This window comes from Dromiciops gliroides, chromosome 4 (assembly GCF_019393635.1).
Source record: "Dromiciops gliroides isolate mDroGli1 chromosome 4, mDroGli1.pri, whole genome shotgun sequence".
Lineage (NCBI taxonomy): Eukaryota > Metazoa > Chordata > Mammalia > Microbiotheria > Microbiotheriidae > Dromiciops > Dromiciops gliroides.
In genome coordinates this window covers 107,932,402-107,940,921 of record NC_057864.1, presented here as the reverse complement: position 1 = coordinate 107,940,921, position 8,520 = coordinate 107,932,402, and the positions used below count along the sequence as shown (strand labels likewise).

At 39.8% G+C, this 8,520-nt stretch overlaps 1 pseudogene; it reads left to right on the top strand.

The window, feature by feature from the left end:
* Nucleotides 1-2,205: 2,205 nt before the first annotated feature.
* LOC122754667 lies at nt 2,206-4,045 on the top strand (annotated as a pseudogene).
* Nucleotides 4,046-8,520: the final 4,475 nt, after the last annotated feature.

The window sequence follows — 8,520 nt, the reverse complement described above, 5'->3', positions numbered from 1 at the left end:
TTCCTAAGCAAAATTCCACCCCCTTCCTATAAAACCACTGACTCTCTGTATTGTTGAGGAGGATGAAGGGCCCAGTTGTTCCTAATATGAACTTGGTGTAATCTGGGGGCACCAAATCTATTAAATGGTCTCTCTCATGATCATGGACCCCTTCCTCCTCCTGACATAGCCTGCAGATCCTCACACCTGAGTTCGATGGGACTTCCCAGGTTGTTTCCTTGATTTCCTGCCTGACCCCCACCATTGATCTTGACTGTTCCTGTCTCCTTGGATATGTCTTTATCTGCCTCTGTCCCACCCCCAAGTCCCTAGGTATATCCTTAATTGCCCTCTAGATGGCGGGGTGGATAGAGCACTAGGTTTGGAGTCAGGAACACATGAGTTTGAATCCCTTCTCATACACTTTACAAACTATGTGACCCTGGGAAAATCATTTGACTTCTCTTAGCCTCAGTTTCCTCATCTATAAGATAATAGTACCAACCTCACAGAATTATTATGAGAATCAAATGAGATAGCATGTGTAAAGTGTTTTCTAAACCTTAAAGCTCTATATAAATGTTAGCTACTATTATATTATTAATATCTCCCTTGACAGCCACAAGTACTTCAAATTCAATTTAAAGTCTCCATTTGTATGAGATAAAATATTCACATAATAAAAGCCTACTAAACACTAGACAGCTAGGTGGTGCTGTGCCTGGAAGAGGAAAGATTCATCTTCCAGCCTCAGACACTTACAGCTGCATGGCCCTGAGTAAGTCATTTAACCCTATTTACCTCAGGTCCTCATCTGTAAAATGAGCTGCAGAAGGAAATGGCAAACCACTCCAGTATCTCTGCCAACAAAACCCCAAATGAGGTCACAGAGAGTCAGACACAACTGAAAAATGACTGAACAACAACAAGGATCCAATCTCTTAGGTATGCATTCTATCATCCTTGCTACTGCATGCAGAACTTCTTTTCACACCTGCCTCCAATACATTTGCCACCGATTCCATTTTACAGGATGACTGCTTTGTTACGTGGTCTCACAAAGAAATTTTGCACCCCACACTCTCCAATGCACAGCAGGTGACAGCAAGCTGTATGTGTGTGAATGTGTGCCTTTGTATACGTATGCAGACTCACACATATATGTCACACCTTGCACCTACTGTAACACTAATGTATCAATTAACTTATCCCTCTGCCTAGTGAGGTGAATGAAATACCTCTCCATGCTTAGCAATGCCTTCCCAACTGACAGAGTGGGCCTTTGAAGTCCCAGAAGTCAGGCCCTCCCTTTATCCATGCCCAAGGCTTGGTTCATTTGAGGGAGGTTTAGAACTAAAAGAATAGCCCTGCTTCCCCCTATTCCTTCGAGAATACTATATTGACTTAATGTTGGTCTTCTTTGAAAACAAAGTATAAAGAAAAATTGGCCTCATGTTCAAATATTCATGTGTTTGGTTAATACTTCCAACCTCAGATTGCTACCTATCAGTGTCTGTGAGACTCTTGTCCATATCTTCCCATAACTTAATGTCAGAGAATTCATCCAATGAATGTCCCAAGGGCCTTCTTCATTTTCACTTGACCGTTCAAAGGAAGATCTTCAAACAACATACTCTATCTTCCAACACTGTGCTTTTTCATTGGCCATTCATACCCCATGCCTGGAATGTTCTCCATCCTTATCTCTGCCTCCTGCCTTTCTCCAAGTCTCAGCCAAAATCTTCCTTTCTGCAAAAAGCCTTTGCTAGACTTTCTTAATGTTAATGCCTTCCCCCTGAGATTACCTCCAATTTACCCTGTATATATCTTGTGTGTATGCATGCATACATGCATGCATGTGTATGTGTATATGTATGAGATACATGTGATGTGTGTGGTATATGTATATATGTTTCTGTAAAATGTATGTGTGTGTGTGATGTACGAGTCCCTTCTAAAATCACTTCTATAGGAAGCCTTTCCCAATTCCTTTTAATGCTAATGCCTTCCCTCTTAAATCATTTCCTATTCTTCTTGTGTGAAGCTTCTTTGTATATGTTTATTTGCTTGTGGTCTCCTTTATTAGATCATGTGCTCCTTAAAAGCAGAGACTTTCTTTGTTTCTTTTTTGCATCCCCAGTGATCAGCATTATGATAGGCACGCAGTAGGGGCTTATTTAATAAATGTTTATTGACCAGCTATTGACTAACTACATAGTTTCAACCATGTTGTCTCCTGCATTGGATTGTGAGTTCTTTCACGGCAAGGGACCAATTTTGCCCTTTTTTGTACGCCCCAGCACCTAACGCCTGCTATACAGTAGGCATTTAATAAATGCTAGTGACTATCTGATTGATATGTTGCCCAATGATTATCCTTCCCTCTAACATTACTGATTACTCCTCCATTACTTTGATGACATCTTTCAGCAAGTTACAACACGTTACAAACAAGGAATCTGAAAGCACACATGACAAAGGAAATGAAAAGTTCCCTCACCCTGCTCCAAGTCAAGGTAACCTTTGTTAAAAGAAGATCTATCCCTAGATAATTGGGTATACCATGGATCAGTATGTGTAATACACATGTATATAGGTATATGGTGTATGTATGTGTATATATACATACACCTTAAAAATGTAAATAACAAATGTCGGCCATAGAAATGCACGCATCAGTGGACAAAGATATATTGGTAAAATTCATAAGTAATGGCCTCCAAATCATAACTGATTGCATTTTCAAGTACTCAACATATCAGAAAGTCAATGAATAGGACTTTCACCTTCCATAAACTCAGCCAATCATTTCAATTCATTTTAGCAAAAATTTATCAAGCACATTTTATATGTAGGACACTAGGAAATAAAACAATCTTTGTCCTCAAAGAGATCTGATAAACTAATTGAGAAGGTAAAATCCATCCACAAATAACTATAATACAAACTAAAATAATAATAGCCAATATTTTATAATGCTTCAAAGTTTGTCAGATGTTTTACATATGCTGTGAGATAAGTGCTATTTATCCCCATTTTACAGATGAGGAAACTGAGGCAAGCAGAGATTTTTTAAGCGATAGCTAAGGTTTTCCAGATTCCAAGTCTAACCACTATACCACCTAGCTGCCTAAAATGAAATAAACCCCCTCGAACCATATGAACAGTGCTATGGGACAATTGATAAAGGAGAAATAATTTCATATCATATTAAAGACTGAAGATTCTGTTATCTATAGGGGAGGTAAAACCCATCCATAATTAACTATTATAAAAACTAAAATAATAGCCAACATTGCTCTTTTTCCAGCTGGAATCACGGCGGGCGCAGAAGAAAAGAAGAAGGTGCCATCTGCTTCAGAATCCCTTCTGAAAAAGTGAAAGGCTTTTGCAATACTGAAGGCCAAACGCCTGAAGAAGAAGGTGGCTGTAAAAAAGCTCCGTGAAATATGGAGAAAAGTTATCTATGAAAAAGCTCAAGTTTACCATAAGAAGTAAAAACAGATGTACAGAAGTGAAATCCGGGTGGCTGGAATGTTACGCAAAGCTGGCAACTACTGTGTACCTGCCGAACCCAAGTTAGCTTTTGTCATCAGAATCAGAGGTATCTATCAATGGTGTTAGCTCAAAGGTCCAAAAAGTATTGCAGCTTCTTCATCTTCGCCAGATCTTCAACAGCACCTTTTTTTAGCTTAACAAGGCTTCAATGAACATGTTGAGACTTGTGGAACCATACATTGCATGGGGTTATCCAAACCTGAAATCTGTGAATGACTTGATTTACAAACGTGGCTATGGCAAGATCAAGAAACAGAGAATTGCCCTGACTGATAATGTCCTTATTGCAAAATCTCTAGGTAAATATGGAATTATATGCATGGAGGACTTGATTCATGAGATCTACACTATTGGCAAACACTTCAAAGCTGCCAACAACTTTTTGTGGCCCTTCAAATTATCTTCTCCTCAAGGTGGCATGAAGAAAAAGACTACACATTTTGTGGAAGGTGGAGATGCTGGTAACAGGGAAGACCAGATCAACAGGCTTATTACAAGAAGGAACTAAGGTTCTCTATCATGATTGTTTTTCTAATGGTCTGCTAATAAAAATGTCTTTGATAAAAAAAATAATATCCAACATTTTTGTAATGCTTTAAGGTTTGCCAAATGCTGTACATATGATGTGAGATAAATGCTATTATTATCCCCATTTTACAAATGAGGAAACTGAGGCAAGCAAACCACTCCAAGAAGAGTCTCCTACCAATTTTACAATTCTACATGGTGTCTTTTTTCCAGAATTGGAAACCAAGGTGAATCTTGTGACTTCCTTACACAGAGGAGATCAATTCACAACCCCATATCTAGGGGACAGACCAACTGACCAATTTAAAGTGGAAAAGGGGGTTGTGCTATCCTCATATGAAATTATTATACATATGGAATTCCTGACTTCCAAATAGTTTATGTATTAGCAATATTAATGTAGGTCAGAAGGAACCTGGGGAAAGCAAAAGGACTCAATAAATTCTTGAGTACATTTAATCTCTCACTTTTATCTTGCTCCTCCAACCCAATGTCACTTAATGCATGGCACATGGTTACTTTGTTATCTGATATGTAACCTGTGGTAGAGGGTACATAAAATTATTAATTGCATATTGGACATTCTAATTGGATGCACCATAGACATCTCAAACACAACATGTTCCAATCAGAACTCTTTAACCTTGTCCCAAAACCCACCTCTCTTGCAAACTTCCCTTTCTCTGTTGAAGGCACAACACCATCCTACTCACCAAGGTTCATAACCTCAGCATCATGATCATTCTGGACTTTCCACCTTCTGCATTTAATAAGTTGTCAAATATTGACAATTTTAACTCCACATATTTTGGCATTATCTCCTTTCCACTCACACAACAACTACTCTAGTTCTGCCCTTCCTCACCTTCCCTGGATGATTTCACTAGAGCACTAATTGGTCTTCCTGTCACAAGACCTTCCACTTGCCAATCCATCCTCACTAGAACTCCTAAAATGATATTCTTAAAGCATTTGTCAATCCCCTTCTCAACAAACTCCAATGTTTGTTGAGCAAACGTTTCCTTTTCATTCTAGAATCAAATACAAACATCTCTGATTGACATTTCAAGACTCATAGATATTTATGTTTATATATACTTATATGTTAATGTTAATCATTTTCATCTTCCCTATAGACATTTCAAAACCTGGCTCCAACCTACCTTCCTCACTTTTATTCCCTCCACATACTCTTTAGTCAAGTTAAACTGGCTTCTTACTGTTCCTCATTAATGATACTCCATCAATCATCTTTGTGTCTCTACCTCCAGACCTAAACAAACCTTCATACCTAGAGTATACTCCCTTCTTATCTCCATCTCTTAGAATCTTAGTTTACTTCAAAGATCAAGTTGAATGTCACTTCCTGTATGAGTTCTAACCTATCCCGTCAGCTGCTAAAATCTTCCACTTTAAAGAACTTGTATTTATTTAGTGTGTATATACGCATACACACACACATCCCTATTGTAAGGGCCTAAAATTCTAGCTATGATGTCTAAAATCTACTGAGTGATCGCCTTAAATTAGAAAACGTATAGCATGAATCTTTGTGCATTAAGTATTTATTAAAGTATATTAGGGGTTAGTAAAGAGAAATACATGGATAAAGTATGAGATTTGCCTGCTCTCCCTATCCTGCCTGTCTCTGCTGCCAAGCCCCTGTCCGGCCATGAAAAGGCTTTCGCTCCTCCAAGAAGCCTCCTGTGAAACAGGAAACAGGACCCTACACACACACACACACACACACACACACACAGCTCCAAGCTAATTGGTTGGTAGCTCTGATTGACAGGACCCACAGGGTGGCAAACATCACTTCCTGACACTGAGAAACCCCAGAAAAGGTTATTTCCGGATGCTAAAGTCACATGCTTTCTTTTCAGGCCAGAGCTCACAATGCCCCTCCCAACAGGGGGTGCCATTCCAATTCTCACTATATATATATATGCGCACATGTATGTGTCTACATGTGTGTATGTGTATATGTATGTGGGTATAAGTATGTACATGTGTGTGCTGTGCATACACACATATGTTTTATCTTTCCATAGAATGTAAGCCTTTTGAGGGCAAAGACTAGTCCATTTCTCTCTTTCTATAAGCCTTTCCCCATATAAATTAATATATATCTAAAACCTACTGCTTTTACAATCTAGCATATCTGGTACAGTGCCTGAAATAGTAGGTACTTAAGAAATCTTGTTGATCAATTATCAAGGGCAAGAGGTGGGAGTGGACTTCAATCTGCACCATTAGGGATTTAGGTTAGACAGAAGCAGGACTGCTAACAGTTAGGAATTTGATACTGTGATAACAGGGTAAGAGTGTGAAATAATCCTCTGAATTTTTCTTTGGAAAGAAAAGGGATGGACAGGAGCAATAATGGCTCAATATAGCAGGCCAGATCACCTTAGGCCTTGTGGTCACCATCTAACCTCATGACAAATGAAGCTCTACCTTCTGTTTCCCCTCTGAGGTCCCCCAGACAGACCTGGATCTTTATCCAGGCTTTCCAACTAGAACAAAGGAAAAAAGAGAGAATACTCTAGGTTTTAGCAACCCCAGTTCATGAAGGTCACAAAGACAGGGAGGTTGGGGCAAAAACAGAGAGACTGGCATTCAACTGAGCCACCTTCTGCACATATTTCTCACTTCAGAGATGTTACAACTTTTGCTGGCTTCAATCTTTCATTTTAGAGATTTCTATTGATTGGGTTAAGAATCACACACATTTTTGTCCACAGCACTGAGATAGCAAAGCAAACTTTTCCCCAAGTGCCATTTCCCCAGGGGATGGGAATGATTGATTTTTATTGGTTTGACTTCTGGGATACTCACATCTCAATCCAGCCAATTTTCTTTGGAGAGAACCCACTCCAGTCCACTTAATTGTGTTTTCTAACCAAGGATCTATGGTAGATTTGTCATCTTTATAGTCCAAAGGAGACAAATCTCCAACCTCCTCTTCCAATTGTGTGGGCTTGTTTCTAAGGTTGATAATCTCAGGAGTGATTCAGGGCCTCAGAAAAATAAAGTAAAAATATGAAGCCCAAAATGCAATGGCTGCAACACCAGCAGAAAAACTAATCAGGGCATGAAGGAATTGAGAGGTCTGAAGAGAAACAATTTGCTCCATGCTTTCCTGACTTTTATTGGACAACAATTACTGTAAGTAGAGTCTTTCAATTGGATCCAGGAAGAGAGCTAAGGTCGGCCCCATATAATGACTGAGAAAGTCATCCCCTCCATTCTCTGTGATTACATTTTCCTTCTTGTTTGCTGTTTCTCATGAATTCACTTCTTGCTCCTACAAACCATTGACCAACCCCCTTCCCCACCTAGTTTAACCTTCATTTGATCCCACACCAAGGATGCTCTAAACTCACCTGCCTAAGCAAGACTTCTGGAATTAATGAATTGGTTATATTAGGAGACAGCCAGATTAGCTATCTTGGCAAGATTTCCAAGATTTTTGGTAATTATTGAGTGACAACTGATTACCTGTTAATTTTTTAGCAATGGAGACAAACTAATATGATTCTCCCTCATTGGGATCCAGTCAGAACAATAGATATGAGAAAGGAGGTGGGTAATGTATCATATGACTAGATTAAGAAAATAATTTTCCTAGTTAACAGAATTGAATTTCTTTGGTTTAATACTAAACTGTATCCCTTCAAAACAGCCTCCTCCACTAATGGCTATCAGACCTGGGAATGCATCTCTATTTTTGCCTACCACTCCTAGGGGAAACTTAGGAGCAGGGTCTAGAGACTCTGGAATGTAAAAAATGGAAAATATGAAGGAAAGACATACTATGGTCTTCAATATCTCCCCATAGTTTATAGCTTCTTCTATAGTTGGTGTTGGCTCCAATGGAGCAAAAAACCACTATTTTCCCAATTCCCTCTAACACTTTGTCTGTCTCTGTCTCTTGTTGTCTCTATGTCTGTCTTTCTATCTGTCTCTTTCTGGACATTTGTCCATTTCTCTGTCTGCCTTTCTCTGTCTCTGTCTCTCTGTGACTCTATGTCTCTCCTCTCTTTCTCCTTTCCTCCCCTCTCCTTTCCTCCCCTCTCCTTTCCTCCCCTCTCCTTTCCTCCCCTCCCCTTTCCTCCCCTCTCCTTTCCTCTCCTCTCCTCTCCTCTCCTCTCCTCTCCTCTCCTCTCCTCTCCTCTCCTCTCCTCTCCTCTCCTCTCCTCTCCTCTCCTCTCCTCTCCTCTCCTCTCCTCTCCTCTCCTCTCCTCTCCTCTCCTCTTCTCTCTCTCTCTCTCTCTCTCTCTCTCTCTCTCTCTCTCTCTCTCTCTCTTTCACTCATTCTCTCGCTCTCGCTCTCGCTCTCGCTCTCGCTCTCTCTCTCCTACACACTCCAGGAGATGAAGTGACCTCATACTAAGTTGCATCCAAAAGGACTTAATAATACCATGTGTCCATATCCATTATACTCTGAGC